Genomic DNA, 17,801 nt, shown 5'->3' with positions numbered 1-17,801 from the left:
GATGCCCCATTCATTTAAAAAAAGAATTGCTATGTTCCTGCAGGAGTGGTGCCCCGGCACAGTGTATGCATTCCTGCTGTTCGTAATGATTCCTAGGACTCTTATGAGGATGCTAAAAAAGCAGCAGGACATGATAAATGGTGTATGGTCAGTGTTACGGCAGGGTTCCAGATTTTTTTTATTATTTATTCTCAAATATATACAAACATGAAAACAGCAGTAGAGAACAGGAACACACAAAGATATCTTATAACAAAAGTTAATAAAAGACACCAGAAATCTAATGTATGCAAAACATTTTCAAACCCCTCCCCAAACCCTTCCCCCTCCCCACCATTATGGAACTAGTACATATCTAAAAACTTACCCCAGATTTCATCAAAAACCAACATTTTCCTCTGTCTCCTGGAAAAGGTATTTTACATTTCTGAAACTTTATACATTTCATCAATCCAATTTACTGGTTGCAGAGCAACCCGAGACGTCCATCCACGCAGAATCATTTTCTTACATATTATTGCTCCCCTAAGAAGGCATTTCTTCTGAGACGTGGACAATGCATTTAGGAAATCATCACATCCAAGTATCATCGTCTTGAAGTCCAGATCAATAGGCTCACCAAGCACTCACACACATACTGCAGACTTCAGATCACAATTCACATACATGTACACAATTCCAAAGCATATGCTCCAACGTACCTACCTCACCTGAACAACCCCAACATTCACTCAAGTCCAACATACCCCTTTTCTCCAATCTTTCAGGGCTCCAGTACACTTTAAGTATTTTGATTTGCCTCGATCTCTCACATAGGTTCATCAAATAAAGATTCACATTTGTACACACACTGCCACATCTCTGACATAATAATATAGCCCAATCTGTTACCCCACTCCTCTCGCTAGCTGACATTTTTCCTTGTATTTGGAGACAATTTGCTTATAGATCCTAATAGCAATAGCCCCTTCTCCCGACTTTCTCCTGGCAGTAAAAATATCCAAATCCACATCATCACTCCATTCAACTTTCCCAATTATCTTTTTTAACTGCCTGTAGTCTGCATCAGAAAAACCCTAAATATCCCATTTCGCTTTCAAATCTGCCCCCCAAAGCCACTTCCCATCCTTCCAAATATCACCAATCCAGTTCACCCCGCTCAAACCATTCTGACCAAAACAACACTTTCCCCTTGTCCTTAATTTGGGATTAAACCAAATAGAAACATTAGGCGATTTCAATGCATCCGCACCCATCAGGTCATACAGACTATTCCAAGTATCTCGAAAAAATTCTGTAGCCGGAGACTTCTTCCCAACCGAATTCGTCGTGGTCAGGAACGCCCTGGGAGTTAGTGGGCCAGTAAGACTTGTCTCAGCAATTGAAAAGTCATCTGGCGGATCATTCAAAAAAATGGTACAAGAAACTGACTAGAAAACGCCAAATGGTACACATGAAAATTGGGAATACCAAGACCCCCCTTATTCAATGGAAGTCGAAGTTTCCACATGTTAAGACTGGGCGGTTTATTATCCCAAATAAATGTTTGAATCAATCTGTCTAATTATTTCCAGTAATGTGGGCTAATTTTTAATGGAAGCATGCTAAGAATGTCGTTTATTTTGGGGGCTGACGTCATCTTAAGGGTATTCACTTTGCCCCAAAGGGACAATTTCAACAAAGCCCATCTTTCCAGATTAATCTTGAAATCTCTGCAAATTTCACTCATATTTTCATCCACCATACCGCTAATGACAGGTGTTAACCATATACCCAGATAGCGTAACATTCTCTCGCACCAACGTGATTGAAGCCTTGTTACATGTATAGGACAAAGGCATGACCTCAGACTTGGACCAATTTATTTTGTACCCAGCCACTTTGTTAAATTTGCCTAAGATATCCATCAACACGAGTAAAGAATTGTCAAGATCTTGTAAGACCGGTAAGAGATTGTCCGCATAAAAACAAATTCTCTGCTCCACTCCCCGATAGCCAACCCCCTTCAATCCTTGATCACATCTAAGTGCTATTGCTAAAGGTTCTATCGCTAAAATGAATAACAGTGGAGACAAGGGCAGCCCTGCCTGCTGCCCCTCTCTAAATTCAAAGATTCTGACCTAATCCATTTGTGCTAACATCAGCTGTTGGGTGCGCATACAGAAGAGCTATCTAAGAGATGTAACCCTCACCTAGATTCATTTTACGCAAAACCGAAAAAAGAAGTATTGCCTATTTACCCGGTCAAAAGCTTGTTGTCGTCAAGTGAGAAGACCGCCATATCCTCAATAGAATCTTGGACCTGGGACATTGTTAGGATCAATTTACATACATTATTAGATGTCCTTCTGTTCTTTACAAAACCAGACTGATTATCATGAACCAACGTCTGTAATAAGTGCTCAATTCTCAAAGCCAGAACCTTCGCCAATATTTTGTTATCCATATTGATCAGACTAATTGGGCGGTAGCTAGAGGGCAAATTCACATCTTTCCCCTTCTTTAAGAATACTGAAATAGTGGCCTGATTAGTAGTTAATGGTAGTAAGCAGTCTGTCTTCGATGTGATGAACATATCCTTCATTGACTCTAAAGCATGCTCTGGGAGTATTCTGTAAAATTCCAGCGGTAAACCATCTGGTACCTGTGATTTCCCTGTGTTCAGCTTGTTAATCACACACCGGAGTTCATCCATTGATATATCGCTTTCAAGATGTGTTCAGTCAGCGTTCGTAATCTTAAGGATTACGAGGTCATGAAAAAGAATTTTGCTGCATCCTGTTATACCAGATTCATTTCGATATAAATCAGGGTAATAATGTTTAAAAACAACATTAATTTCTCTTGGGTTAAAAGTGATTAAACCATTTGGACCGATGATTGACATAATTGCGCCATCCGAGTTCTGTTGAAGAAGCCTGTACGCTAACCATTGATCACATTTCTCGCCCTTCTCAAAATAATTCTTCAAATCAGAGTTCCAGATTTGAAGGTTCTTCAGTCCCATTCTATGAGCTATTCATCTTTTATTATTATTATGTTATTGATTGATCATAGCTGACAAAGTCAACTTTACCATCTTAATATATACAACACCATTTCATATTTTCAAGAAAAAAGAAGAAAGGAAAACACATAATCAAGGAAACACACAAGAACAGAACATACATACATATTCAGAATTTCACAGCAATCAAGTAATGCAGTTAAGTCAAATAAAACAATTAAAATCAAATGAAATGTACTAAAAATAAAATCATTACTTATGGGTTTATCCCACTAAGTAAAATCAATTCAATCCAACTCAGCATTCACTTGTTTAAAATCTTCAATAACTATGGATCAAGTTATCTAAATTCATTCTTATTTGTGTTTATATAACTCTCTTTACTTCTGAATCATTTAATTCTGGTGTAATTTGATCTTTTATCACAGTAGTTGGTTAACTTACATATTCTCTAGATTCAATGCATTACTTCCAGGGCTAAGGTTTTAAAAGATTTATAGCAGCATATCAATGCAAGCTTATTTGACCGCTAAAAATGTATTCCAACAACAGATCTGCTGAGGCCTCTCTGTACTCTTTAAGTCTTTCATTTTTTAGCTTTTCCCCTATTATTTGTGAGGGTTTCTGAATTCTTTTTGTGGTCAGTGACCTCTGCTAAAGTCTATTCCTTTATTCCTTAGTTAAGACATATGGTATTGGGTCTCCCATAAGGTGCCAACTCACAAGGGTGATGACTCTAAAACGCCCCATTTTTGCCCTAGTGCGATTTGATCTACCCTACATTACTTTCAGGTGGTAGAAGCTAATTTGTAGTTTTGGCTTCACCAGAGACTCACGTCAATTTACCACATCAGTAGCCCAATGTAACTTTATGGTAGCCATTGGGCTACTAATGTTTCTTTGAGTCCTACTCTCTGCCATTTTGTTTTATGGGTTTCCTTTGTTCAGGAACCAGAAGGCAGGCTTTACAATGGCCAAGTGGGCTCTTTGAGAATTGAACAGGTTTAGCCCAATTTCTTGACCTGGGCAGGCCACTACACTTACTGTGGGGATGGGTTTGGCGGTTTTTGGGGCCAGCCTGATTGGTTGGCCACCAAAACCATTGTTTCAAATCCCCTGACTATGTGAGAGAAGGGATCTATAGGAGAAACCCTGTACCCAAACTCAGTGATGGTGGATATTTAGGAGGTGAGCAGGTGTGCTTACCTGTTCATGGATTTCCTGCTGCTTCCCACCATCGCTGCATTTGGAGGCCCTCTTCTGGCCATCTGGGCAGATCTCCGGTTTGGGGTTTCAACTGCTGGGTGTCCTTCCTGAGTCTCTCGTCCTTTTACTGGTCCTCCTCATTTGCTTGGGCCATGCCTGCCACCCTGGGACTCTTTTACCTCATTTTACCACCTGGGTCTTCCACTTCGTTTTGGAAGTTGCCGCCGCCTGGCAGCATGTTGCAACGCTAACACCCTGCCTAATGTGCTTCTCAGGACTGTTTTGGTTACCACCACAGTTGTCCTGCTGAAGGGGCCGAGCTATCCACATTTGCCTGCTGAGCATGCTCTGCTGTGTGCAGGCTCCTCAGTCCTCCTGAACCGATTGTTGTCGCCGATTCCGCTACTTGATGGTGGGCCCTGCACTCCCCTGAAGAACAATTTTTGTTATATTGGATCGGCGAGGGCGTCGTTAGCTCAGGGGTCAAGGGTCTGGGTGCCGGATCCTTCCGGTTGTCCTTTGAAAAGAGGTTTTTATTTACCAGGTTCTTCTATTTTCCTGGAACCGATTTTTCAGAAACCAGCAATGTAAGTACTTACCCTCTGGGCCCTGGGTTGGTGGGTTATTCCAGATAACCATCTCAGGGGTCACTTTAGTGGTCGGGCTCTGCAGGTGCCCCCTTCAGCCACATTTCCCTATTGGTTAACATTGGGGGCTCAATCCTGTTCTGCGTCTCTGGTCCTGTGGCTGCTGGGTCTAGGACCCTCAACTGGCTCCCTTCTGAATATCCACTGGTTTACACTAGGTTCGATTCCTTTCTTCTACGAAACCGTAGGAAGGAACAGGGGCTTACCTGGCTTTTCATCATAACAGTAGGCACACTTAAGGACGTTGTGCTGTTTCCTAAGGTGCACTTTCTCAACACTGGAACTCCTACAATTGACAGTGCGAGTTACTTACCTGGTCTGTTGTATTTCATAGGGCCCCCCTAAGGTCTGTGGAGTTCTTCACCAGGCCCTGGATTTATAGTGTCTTCCTGTGATTTAGCAGTCATTTTTCAAATCTGTGTATTAAAATCTGGTCTAAAGATATACAATTTTCTTATTTTATTATTTTTATTGTGAAATTTGATAAAAAATGTGATCTTATATACACATTTACAAATTAGCACTGTATAAAATGAAATAAAAGAGAAACAAAACTATCAGTTCATTACAAATTAATACATTATAAAAATGTAATACATCACAAATCAGTAAATTAAAAAGGCCCAAAGGAAGAAAATAAAATGACAATTTCTACCATTCAGACATATACTAAGGGCCAATTATATGGTTCCATAGATAAACAAAATGGTTATGTTACCTATAAAGATTTAGTTCCTTAATAATTTGAATCACAGCATAGGTTAAAAATAGCTCAGCTCCAGCAGACAAACATTTCCACATATCCTCTGGAAGTACATAAGCATCATCATTACAGAAGAAACTACACAAGTGTCGTGTTCTAATATCAGCCAAGGCAAAACATTCGACCAGAAGATGTTGGTGTGTTTCTGGTCTTTCTGCAACATTACAGCATCTAGAGGTATTAGTGGTTCCCGCTTGTGTCATGGAACACGTATATCGAACTTCACCAGTTGGCAAATCGTTCAAACGGAATCTCAGGAACGCTTGTCTTGTTACAGCGCAGGGATAACGACAAAGGTATTTAGGCAAATCTCCTAGCGGTTTGTTGATAAACAAAGTTTGAATGTATTTTATATCAGCGCGTATTGACAATAGTCGCAATCTAGTGCTCCTGATTTAGTAGCTTTTTTTAAACAGGGGATTTGATACTAAGACAGAGTGGTCTTTGTTCATCTAGTTCAACAGACCATCGGTAAATGCTGACATTACGTAAAAAAATGTACAGACCTTACTAATCAGACAGTCCTGAAGATTTTCAAACAAAGTATTTGGCAAGGGAGACACAATTTTGCAGTGATCAATAATACTCGCCAGTTGAACCAGTAACACAATGTTTCACTTTTGTGCGAATGTGTTTCTCCTTGGCAAGGGATATGCCCTTCTGGACCTAGGCACAGTCTAAAATATATCCTGTACTTTGGTAGCCCTCCTAGCTGTGTTGGACATTGTTTTCCCTAGTGCTCTAACTTTAAGTGCTATAAATGTATTGTGTGTATGTGTATTTTATAATCATACTTTAAATAAATGTGTAGCAGGAAACCTGTAACTAGGTTCTGTGTTGTATCCTTGCATCCTGACAAGTAATTAGTAGTGTGTGTAATATTGTCTATGGGTCTGTTTCTTAGCTTACCTCAGGAAAGCCTGACTAGTATCTTACACCAGGTATGGGACTTACATTTTAGGGGGGAAAGGGAGTTAAGTCCTAACTGGGCATTTATTGTTTTTTTCTACACTTTAACTCATTTTATGTTTATCCTGTGTACTTATTTTTCTTGTCATAAATAGCTTAAGTGTGACACTACGAATAAAGTGTATATTTGTCAGTATACCAATGTGGTGGATTATTTTGTGGTGTCTATTGGGATTAAATGTACCTCTTGTTACAGATGGCAGCATAGGATGTGATGGCAGCAGGCTGTATTGTGGCACAGTAAGGGCTTTCCCTCTGTCATCTCCTATGGGCAGCCTACCTCCCTAATCCAGGCATCCCTGTACCCCAGGTTGGATGCTAGCGATTGTTTACACCTACTCTCTAACGTTCTCACTATGGTAATGACCTAGAAGAAAAAGATTGAACATGGGCTTGAAACATATTAAAAAAAGGTCTATGGTTTCTGAAACATATCAATAACCATAGAGAAATAATTAAAATGTGTGCAAGCATAGGAATCCACAGAAATTAACAATTTAGTCAAAATATTCCTTAACTTATTTATTTATTTATACTGCATCGAAAATCCACAGGGATCAGGATGCACACTTACACAGAATTTACTAACACAAATAATGGGACAAGAATGCAATCAAAGAGAGACCATGATAGAACCGGTTAGTAGAAGGTTCACTTAAAGAGCAGAGTTTTTAACAGCTCACGGAAAGTTCTTGTGTTTACTTCCTGTCGGAGATAATGTGCCCGATTCATGGAATTATTAGCGCCGAAATCGCAGATTTGCGCACCTTTCTGCCCGAAAATCGATCTTTAAAGTATGGGGATTTTCGGGCAGAAAGGTGCGCAAATCTGCGATTTCGGCGCTAATAATTCCATGAATCAGGCAGTAAAGGGGAGCTAATTCCAGATCCTGGCAGAGCATTCAGAGAAGGCTGCCCAGACCATTAGCCCGTTTGAAACTAGGGCAGATAATCTGTGCCAGTTTAGATGAACGCAGGGCACAGGAAACCAGTACAGAGCTTGTCTGCTGGTGGCAATATGTTATCTCTTAGATATCCCTTTTATGATACGTACAGTATCATTTTGGGCGACTAAGATTTTGGAGGCATTTATTATTTGCACCAATCAGGAGGGCACAGTCAAGCCTCGACAATATATTTGCTTGTGCTATGGTCACACAGTTAGCCTCAGAGAGAAAAGGACGACTGATTTTAATAGACAGAGGTAGAATGTACAATTTCTGGTGACCTGATTAACATGGGCTTCAGCGCTCAGGTAGGATTCAAAGTAGGTGCCTATTGTCTTTTCCTCTCCTAATACCGGGATGCCACAGGTAGTCTGAATTCAATTTAGCCGTAGCCTAGGGGGACCCAAATATCAGTAGTTCTGTTTTGCCTCCATTTAGGAACATCCAGTTGTTGGTCATCTATGATTCAATCATGCTGTATGTGTGCTGGAGGTTTGCTGTGTCAAGGCCATAATCTCCAATGATCTTGAGGACTAGTTGGTGAAAAAGGCCCCATTTCCTCCAGGAGGCCACAAAGGGGTCTGATGTATGAAAGAGGATGGGGGACATACAAGCCCCCTGGGGAACACCACAAATAATAGCGGCCAGTGAAGGTGAGGCATCCCCCCCAGCGGACTCTGGACAGCTATGTGTCAGGCAAGACTGAACCCACTCAGCAGTTTCCTGTGCGCAATTACCTATATCTCCCAGGAGATGTAGAAAGCGCTCATGGTCGCGGAGGTCGAACGCTGCCGACAAGTCTAATAGGACTAATTGTTCAGTCTTCCCTTTATCCATAGTCTCCAGCATATGTGTCTGGAGGTCAATGTGAGCCATTTCCGTACTGTGAGATGTCCTAAAGCCGGACTGCCTATGATGTAAGATACTGGTAGCTTCCACAAAAGCTTAAAGCTGTGACGTTGCCACTTTATCTAGGATTTTCAAAAGGAAGTTACAGTTGGTAATAGGTTTTAGATTAATTGTATAATTTGGGAATACTTCTTTGTTATCCAGGATCATTTTAGGTGGCATTGTGTTTTCAGGGCAGGATGAAGGGCGCATTGTAGCTAGAGTGCTATCCATATCCGAGATAGTAATGGGCATGAATTTGAATGTCAGCTGGTCTTTAATTACTGGTGGATAAAACCCTGGGAGTTTATTAAGTATGGCATCAGCCCGACCCTTTTTGATCTTGTGCCGAGCCTTGGATACCTTTGCTTCGAAAGCCAGCTGTGCTTTTGTACTACCCTGAGCGGTTGGTACGAATGATACTGATTGGGCTTTGGGTTTTTGTGAGAACTTTAGAATCTCAAACAATTTATTTGAGTTATTACTAGCCTCATTGGTCTACTTATTATAGAAGTAGTTTTTGGTTTCCATAATGGCAGAGGTACGATTTTTCCAGTTTTTCCCAAGAGGTTTTATTGGTGTCAGTAGGGCTTTTAGCCACCAGATTTCCACTTTTCTTTTGTCTTTTTTCTGAAGACTAAGCTCTTGGGTAAACCACGTTTGATGTCAGATTTTATCCTAAACTGATTTGTTTTTTAAGCGGACACTGGCAGCAAAACTGAGACAGGGGAGGAACAGGACAGGCCTGAACGGCTGCTAGAGGATCACGACACAACGAGCAAGAAGTGATGAGGCCAAGCACAAGCACCCAGGCGAAGCTCCCTTTGAAGTTGATGTATGGCGCTGGACTTCCTATGGGCCTGAAACTCTGGGGCAGTGATGGAAAGGCGAATTGAACGACCCCTAGAAACAAGCTGATGGCGCACGGATAATTGTACGCAGAGAATAAACGTGGGAGGGTACAATCCACTTGAAACGCAATTTTACGCGCCATAGCACAACGCGACTTGCAGATGTAGAAACCCCAACGCCTGAAGGACCTGGGAGTGTCACCACAACACTGCATAGTTGGAACCAGACACGCAGGAAGGATAGCGCGATGTCAGTGAAAGGACTGAGAACTAAGACTAAACAACCTACAATGGAGGTCTTTGCAAAAGCGCAGAGGACCCCTACAACAGCAGCACAAAGCATGGTAGCAACCCCCGCAGAAGGAGCCTCAGAAGGTGACAAGCATTAGATCCTGGCGGCCATAATGGAATTGAGCACCAAATGGGGCTCAGCAATGGCGGACCTGCGGACAGCCCTAGAGAACAAAATTGATGCGGTGGGAACTGAAGTCACTCTGCTACGACAAGATGTTAGGGCGCTGGCAGAGAGAACGAGTGGTCTGGAAAGCACAGTGAAGATCAACACAGATGTCAGCGCAAATCATGCAAAAGAGGTCCACATGTTAAAACAGCAGGTCGCCAACCTCGAGAATCGAGTAGAAGAAGCGGAAGGAAGGGCGAGAAGAAATGACATACGTGTGGTCGGCCTGCCGGAGGGAGAAGAGGGCCAAGACGCCACAGACTATGTGGAGAACATGATCCTCCAGGAGATAGGAGCAGACAAGCTCTCACAAGGGTTCACTGTTCAGCAAGCGCATCGTGCCCTGATGAGGAAACCACGACCTGGGGCCCCGCCGAGACCGATAATTGCGAGGAGCTTGAACTATAAATACAGGGAGAAGATCCTGAAATATTTTCGTAAGGGCGGAACAATAGAGAGAGCATCCACCAACATCACGGCATACCCAGATTACACGATGCTGATGCAGAGGCAGAGGTGTGGCTGCCAAAAGGAGGCTGCCATTAAGTATATGCTTCTGTACCCGGCAAAACTAAAGGTGCTGCACAAGAGCAGAGCGCTTTTCTTTGACACCCCAGAGGAGGCAGTGTTGTGGATGGACCTGCAGGGCTGCCCGGAACAAGAGGCGGACCGAGATCGTCAGGAGCATGACAAGTGAGGAGCCTGTGTCATGGACATTGAGGGGATAAGTGGGAGGGTGGCCCTGTCATGGTGAAAAAGGGAGATTTGATGGACATTATGTAGCCTTTGGATCTTATGCCCCGGCTGGACTGGAATATAGTGAATAAAATGCATGTAGGAGCTGCATAGCACTAACATGAAGCACAATAAAATGGGAAATACGAGCAAAGGGATGGAAGCAACCTACCCCTGAGAATTAGTAGTTAAGTGACCACTAGGGCGACTTCACCCTACTGAGCCCTGAGCATAGGCTTGTACTGGAAAGGGCTAAATGTGGGGGGGCCTCAGATCCAGGGATGGAGCTGGGCAACAGTTGGGGAGGGTGTTGTTGGATAAGGGCTGGGAGGAGGGAGTGGGGAGAGTTTGTTGTGTATATAGTTTTGGGGAGTTTAAGTTTGAATATGAGCCTACATAGAAGAGTTGGATGGTTGAAACTGAACTGCACGGGTGAAAGGGATCTGTTTGGAGAAGGCAAGGGGAACTCCAACGGGCCATGGGGGATCTGAAAATAATCACATGGAATGTCAGGGGATTTAACAGTTATCTAAAAAGGAATAAGGTCATGTTGTACCTGCGAAGGCAAAAGATAGACATTGCACTGCTGCAGGAGACATATTTGACACAGGAAAAGATGGAGAAGGTTGTGAAGAAATAGAAAGGGGTTGTGCTGGGCTCGACATACTCTGCTTATGCTAGAGGAGTACTCATCTGGGTGGCGCCGTATGTCCCGTTTCAACTATTACAGGAAGGGGCGGAAAGAGATGGGAGGATGGTCATATTGAGGGGATTGGTGGAGAATAAGGAGATGAGTATTGTAAATACATATGCCCCTACCCAGAACACGGCAGCTTATTTCAGAACTCTGTGCACCAACCTTAGTATGTGTATGGGTAGTGCGGTGATATGGGGTGGGGATTTTAACTGTGTATTAAACCCCAAGGTAGATAGATCAGATGGCAAGATTGATAGACCTGCCTCAGCGGCTAAAGCACTGCAGACACTGCTAGATGACTTGTCTGGCAGATGTGTGGAGAACGAAATACCCCCAAGAAAGGCAATATTCGCACTACTCTGCCCCGCAGCAGCTACATACAAGGCTGGACTATGTCTTTGCCACGTCGGATGTAATAACAGAGATTACTCAGGCAGAATATAAAGCGAGGGTCCTCTCGGACAACTCGCCCCTGGTTCTCGGGTGGCAATACTGCCCCCCGAGAGCATGGATTCCGACATGGCGCCTCCGAGCAGAGGCACTTAAGGACCCCGTTTTTAGAGAGCACATAAGGGAGGAGATTACAAACTACTTCTGAGACGAATACGGGTAGCGTTGATTCAGCAAGTAAAATATGGGAAGCCTTCAAGGTAGTGATGCGAGGGGTAGCCATAGCAAAATCAAAAGGCCTGCAAGGTGGGGTTTTGGCTGACCTACAAGGAACAGAAAGGGAACTAGAAAAGGCATTAAAGGGAGGAAGTGAAGACATGGAGCTGGTACTTTAGCCACAGCAGAAATGTGCGGAACATTGGGAAAGACTGTGCAACCTCAACTACAAAGAATATATAGAGAGACAGCATGCGGGAGGGGATAAAACAGGATGACTTTTGGCATGGTTATACAAGAGCAAAACTCCCAGACCTCCGATCAGAACGATAATGAGAGAAGATGGTAGTGTAGTGGACACCCAAGAGGGAGTTAACAAGGAGTTTGCGGATTATTATAAATTGCTATATGGGGGTGAGGAGGGAAGTAGCCACAGGGAGATAACGGAAACGTTGGAAGACATAGGACTGCCTATGATAACTGTTGAGGAAAGAGAGGAGCTGGATGCACCAATCACTCTAAAGGAGTTAGAAGAAGTGGTGAGGCAGCTGCCTACTAGTAAGACCCTGGGGGCGGACGGGTTCACAAGTGAATTTTATAAAGTATATACGGTGGAAGTGCTCCCCCCAATGTTAGAAATGTTAAATGAAGCGTTCGAGGTGGGACAGTTGCCAGAGTCACTTAGAGAAGCTTTCATAATACCGCTTCCCAAACCCAACAAGCCTGGGCATAGCTGTGGCTCTTACAGACCTTTATCGATGTTGAACCAAGACAGCAAGATATTGACGGCTGTCTTGGCAAACCGATTGCAAAGAGTTATTAGCAAACCTATACACCCCGACCAGACGGGCTATGTCCCGAATAGAAATATAACTCATAATCATAGACGACTCCAACGGGTTGTTGAATGGGGAAGTAAGAATGAAGGCGAAATGGCGATTGTGTCCTTGGACGCGGTAAAGGCTTTCGATTCGGTCAAGTAGCCGTGGCTGCTGGCAGCCCTGGCGGGGTACGGAATGGGGCCTGGATATATAAGGTGGGCGAAGATGCTATATAGCGAGCCGCTGGCCAGAGTTAGAACAGGATCAGTGATATCAGAGAGATGGCAACTCAGTAGAGGCACCAGACAGGGGTGCCCGTGGTCCCCAATGCTTTATACACTAGCCCTGGAGCCCCTAGCAATATACCTTAGACAACAATACGATACTATAGGTATCGAGGTGGGAGAGGAGCGACACTTGATCTCCTTATATGCGGATGATTTGTTGTTGTACTTGAGGCACCCGAAGGAAAATTTCCAGTACATCCTGGAGGTGATTTAGAGATATGCGGGGCTGTCTGGGATAGCGGTGAATCCTCAAAAATCTAGTATTTTTCCGTTAGCCAGTTATAAGGGAACCCAGGTGAGAGGGTTACCGGTGTTACAAATACCATGGGCGGTTAGTACTTTCCGGTACCTTGGGATAGACGTGTACCACACGGCTGAAGAGGAACATAGGCACAACACTGAGGAAGCTATTGCGAAAATCGAGAAGTATGAAATTCTGGGTGAAGTTGCTCCGAGCAATGATGGGACGAGGTGCATGCTGAAGAAGGTGGTCCTACCTAGGCTCCTGCATTATTTGGGGAATATTCCATACATGATACCCAAGACGTATTTTGCTAAACTGAACAGCATGTGTAGGGATTTCCTGTGGCATGGTACCCGGAATAGAGTGGCACTATGGAAGCTGCAGAACTTTTTTGAAAAAGGGGGGATAAAACTGCCCAATTATGAGGTTTATTATGTAGCGAGCCAGCTGCAATATGTTGCCAAATGGCTCTCAGATGAAGCAACCCCCGAATTTAGGTTGTTTGGACATGATTGCGCCCCATTTTATTTAAGGGAGATGATCTAGCTGCCCAAGACAGAAATGAGAGAGCGCCCTAGGATGATGATGCTTGGGTGGAAGATGCGGCGCCGGGCATGCCGGATGATGGAGAACCCATTCCCATGCTCCCCGCAGGTACCACTAGTTGCATTGGCAGGGGGAGATAAGCAGCTGAGGATGATAATCAGGAACCACTGGGAATCGGTGGGGCTGGTAACGTTAGGAGATATCTGGCGAGAGGGGACTATTATAGATTTTGAAGTGCTGGGGGAGGAAATGGGGTTACACACGGGCCAGTATATCACATATCACAGAATGGTGCATTGAATCAGGAAAACATGGCCCGAAACAGTATTGGAAGAAGAACCAGATGCTATCATAGAGGCAATATATGATATATCGGAGGGGGGGCATGAGATTTCTAGACTGTACGAGATGGTGACGTCTAAGGTCGGGAAGGATTTAACACAATTGAGACTTATACTAGGAAGCGGAAGTAGGAGCCCCGATAGAGGATGAAATGTGGGAACGTGCACTGGGGTACCACAAGAAGGTGTCAAGGAATACGAGACTAAAACATATACAACTGTATATTACGCACAGAGCATATATGACACCTCAGAGGATATCCAGGTTTGAAAATGCTGGACGACAAGCATGTCCAAAATGTGACGAAGAAAAGGCTGACATGTTACACATGTTTTGGTCATGCCCAGTAATTGAGCGTTTCTGGGGTGAAGTGGCACAGAAACTAGCGGAAAAGGGGGCCACGATCATCATAGATACAGCCTGGGCCTGCTTGCTGGGGGATTCCCCAGATCACAGAAACTTAAGCATGTTGGTAACCTGAAAGATCTAGCATATGTGCTTGCAAAAAGAAGGATTGCCATAGGATGGAAGACATGTCACAGGCCACGGGTGGAGGTGTGGTGGCAGGAGTTGCAGAAATGGGCGGAGGCAGAAACGATGGTATGGCAAGAGGCAAGCAATGTAGGGGGAGAGGAGGATCTGGGAACCCTGATGGCATGGAAATCATTAATAGCGGAATTGTTTGGAACAATACAAGATCTGACAGAATCCACGGAAAGTGAGACCCCGCCACGTGCGGCAGATAGAGTGTGTGGAATAAATAGGCTCATAAAGGGGGGTGTGATGGGGGGAGCAGTGACCGAAATTAAGTAATGAACAATTGAACTGTTGATATATGCACTGCATGTTTGGTTTGTATTGTTGTTTGGTTTGAATAAAATCAATAAAAAAAAGTTAACAAAAAAAATAAATATTTGTTTTTTAAGCGGGGCCAGTCTGTCCAACATGCATTCAAACGCAACGGAGGTGACCTGCTAGGAGCAGAGACGAACATAGACGAAGTACAGTGAAGATGCCGTGATGAGCATAGAGAATCTGAACAGGGTACAAGAGAACTCTGTCCAATATGGATCTGTATGCAGCTGAACAGAACTGTGGTTGTCTGTTTGACGTTCTAAATTTGGCAAAATACTGAGCCAGTCGACAGCGTCTTGAGAAAGTCAATATTGATCTGACCCTAATTTGAAGGATACAGAAGGTTCGAAGACCACAATGGGGTCCGAGAGAACTTGAGGGATTGTTTTCCCAATACATTTCCTCCATGAGAAAAATTGGAGGCGATTGAGAACTGTAGAACTGGTGAAGACACCTACCACCTTATATTTTGGCATAAGCAGATATTGAACTGCTTTTTTGTTTGTATAGTTTGTCCTGCAGAAGGTCCTAAGAATTATGGGCAAGATTGGTACCTATTAGGGAACGAAACATATGTAGACATAAGGCACAAATAAATCTGAGTGGTCCAGGAAAAAGGCATACTGCAAAAGAGAATGTGGGGCCAAAGTTACTATTGTAAATAGGTGAAGAGGAAAATGAACTACAGTGTATATTGTATTGTTTATATATGCTAGAATATGTGGTAAATATTTGAGTGTGTGAAGGCATGAATGCATATGCAAGGTGGTAGTGAGAGATGTGGTCAACAGTATCTATATTTTAATGACATTTGTACACATTTTGTTGTGAAAAAGAATAAAAAATATTTTTTTCTATATCTGATGATATGAAGAATTAATGTTAGTAGAATTAATCCAAACTCGCTGCCCCTGATCCATGTTTTTGATTATGTCCAACATGCAGGTCATGGTGGAATTGTAAGAGGTAACAAGGAGTTCTGTTGAGTTAAGTCCGGATGTGATAGACATAAAAAAAAAAAAAAAAAAAGATAGACATAATCTCATCCAAACATTTCTGAAGGTCAGAGGTCTGGTGCTTTTTAAAATTACGACTGACAACTTTTTTCTAAGGCGTTATTCACTTTTGTGGGGGGAAATCTTGGAATTGTATGTGAAAGACTATGACATAATGGTCCGACCATATACATGGTGTAATGCTGTTGATATCCACAGCTAAGTTTCTTGCAGCAACCCAGCCCAACACGTTACCCTTTGCTGTGGTAGGATCACTACTGAAAACATGGTAATCAATATTGCTGAGAGCCAGTTCTAGTGCAATGGCCTCCTTATCAGTAATATTACTGTGCCATCGGTTTAAATCACCTAAAAATAGGGTGGCACAGTTAGGTCCATATAATCACCTACCAGATTGATAATTTCCTCGGTGAAACTAGGCATCTCAGTGGGAGGGTCAATATATCAATATAAAATTGACACAACCAGTGTCATTTTCAGGTGCAATGTCTACTGCCATGGTGATGGCGTGGTCCGAGGCCACTTCCCCTTCATGGAACAGTGTCAACCCAGAGCTATCTGCTTATAGTCCAGAATAGGGCCCAGTTTATACCTTAATTCGGTATCAGGTAATAATATCCCTATATATATGGTTGTGTATATAATGTCGCTGCAAAACGTTTGTGGCGTCATTACATAGGAGGGGACAGAGGGAGTGGGGGCTGCGGGGGTGTCCCCCGCTACCCTTGAAAAAAGAAAAAAGTGTTTGGAGGTTGCAGGGGTGTCCCCCGCATGTTCCATGTAATAATGTCCCCACAAAAACTGCATTTTTTCGTTGATTCTTTTGCGGGGACATTATTACATGGAACCCATAATTCATGTCATACAGGGACAAATTGGCCTGGGTGTTAGCGGCTTTAATAGTGTAGGCAGCAGTGTAGATCCTTTTTCCACATTGTGTCCAGTTTCTTCCCCTCCTCGTCCAGGGGGGGCCATGGATGAAGACAAAATCAATTGGGCAGGTCATTCCACCTCACCCAAACCTGTAGATTGCGGCGTCCCCCAGGGAGCCAGTTTCTCACCCTTGCTCTTCAACTTATATATCCGCTGCCTTTGTACTCTTTTATCTCAGCTCGGAATTTTTTTCACCAACTTCGCTGACGATACACAGCTCATTCTAGAGCTGAGCGGAGACCATCACGCAGATAACGAGAAGCTATCGGCTATTTACGACATCATCGAAAACTGGATGATTGCACACTGGATGTGTCTTAATAGCTCCAAAACGGAACTCATGACCTTCGGAAGCGCTAAAGCCTTAAACAATCTTGGTTCGGATTACTCCACATTCACCATAAAAGATTCTACCATTAAGGTATCTAATAAGGTTAAAACACTAGGTATTTACTTACAATCCTCCTTAGGTGCAGAAGCCCAAACCGCTTATTTAAAGCGAAACTGTCAATACTACCAAAGGCTTCTATGTCAGATAAGACTTTTTCTTAATACCAAGAACAGCACCACGATAGGGAGAGCCACCATACTATCCCGCTTAGATTATGGGAACGCGTTAATGCTCGGCGCCAGCAACAACTGCCTGAAACAATGTCAGATTATCCAGAATAATGCTGTTAGGTCCATCACTAATAAATCCAAACGTGAACACATCACCAAGGACAGAAAAGATCTTCATTGGTTGGCTGTAAAGGAACGGATCAAGTTTAAATCACTGATCCTAACCCACCGATGCCTATATGGCACGGCACCTGCATACCTTAAGAATAAATTCAGCTGGTATGAGCCGAGCCGTAGCTTGAGATCTGCAAAACAAGGATTGATCAATCCCAGCCCTCCAGGTAAAGCCACTGGTCTCGGCCGAGCTTTTCCGAACCTGGCGACTTTCCACTGGAACAAACTGCCTTGCAGCCTCAGATTG

General features: G+C 43.4%; 1 protein-coding gene across 2 annotated transcripts in view; it reads right to left on the bottom strand.

The window, feature by feature from the left end:
- Positions 1-17,801, bottom strand: part of PI4KA (phosphatidylinositol 4-kinase alpha) — a 2,470,135-nt gene that overhangs the window by 514,717 nt on the left and 1,937,617 nt on the right. The gene's annotated exons all lie outside the window — the stretch shown is intronic.

This window comes from Ambystoma mexicanum, chromosome 10, assembly GCF_040938575.1.
Source record: "Ambystoma mexicanum isolate Mex_15411 chromosome 10, UKY_AmexF1_1, whole genome shotgun sequence".
Taxonomy (NCBI): domain Eukaryota; kingdom Metazoa; phylum Chordata; class Amphibia; order Caudata; family Ambystomatidae; genus Ambystoma; species Ambystoma mexicanum.
Note: the sequence above shows the minus strand (reverse complement) of the source record. Positions and strands in the feature narration are given on the sequence as shown.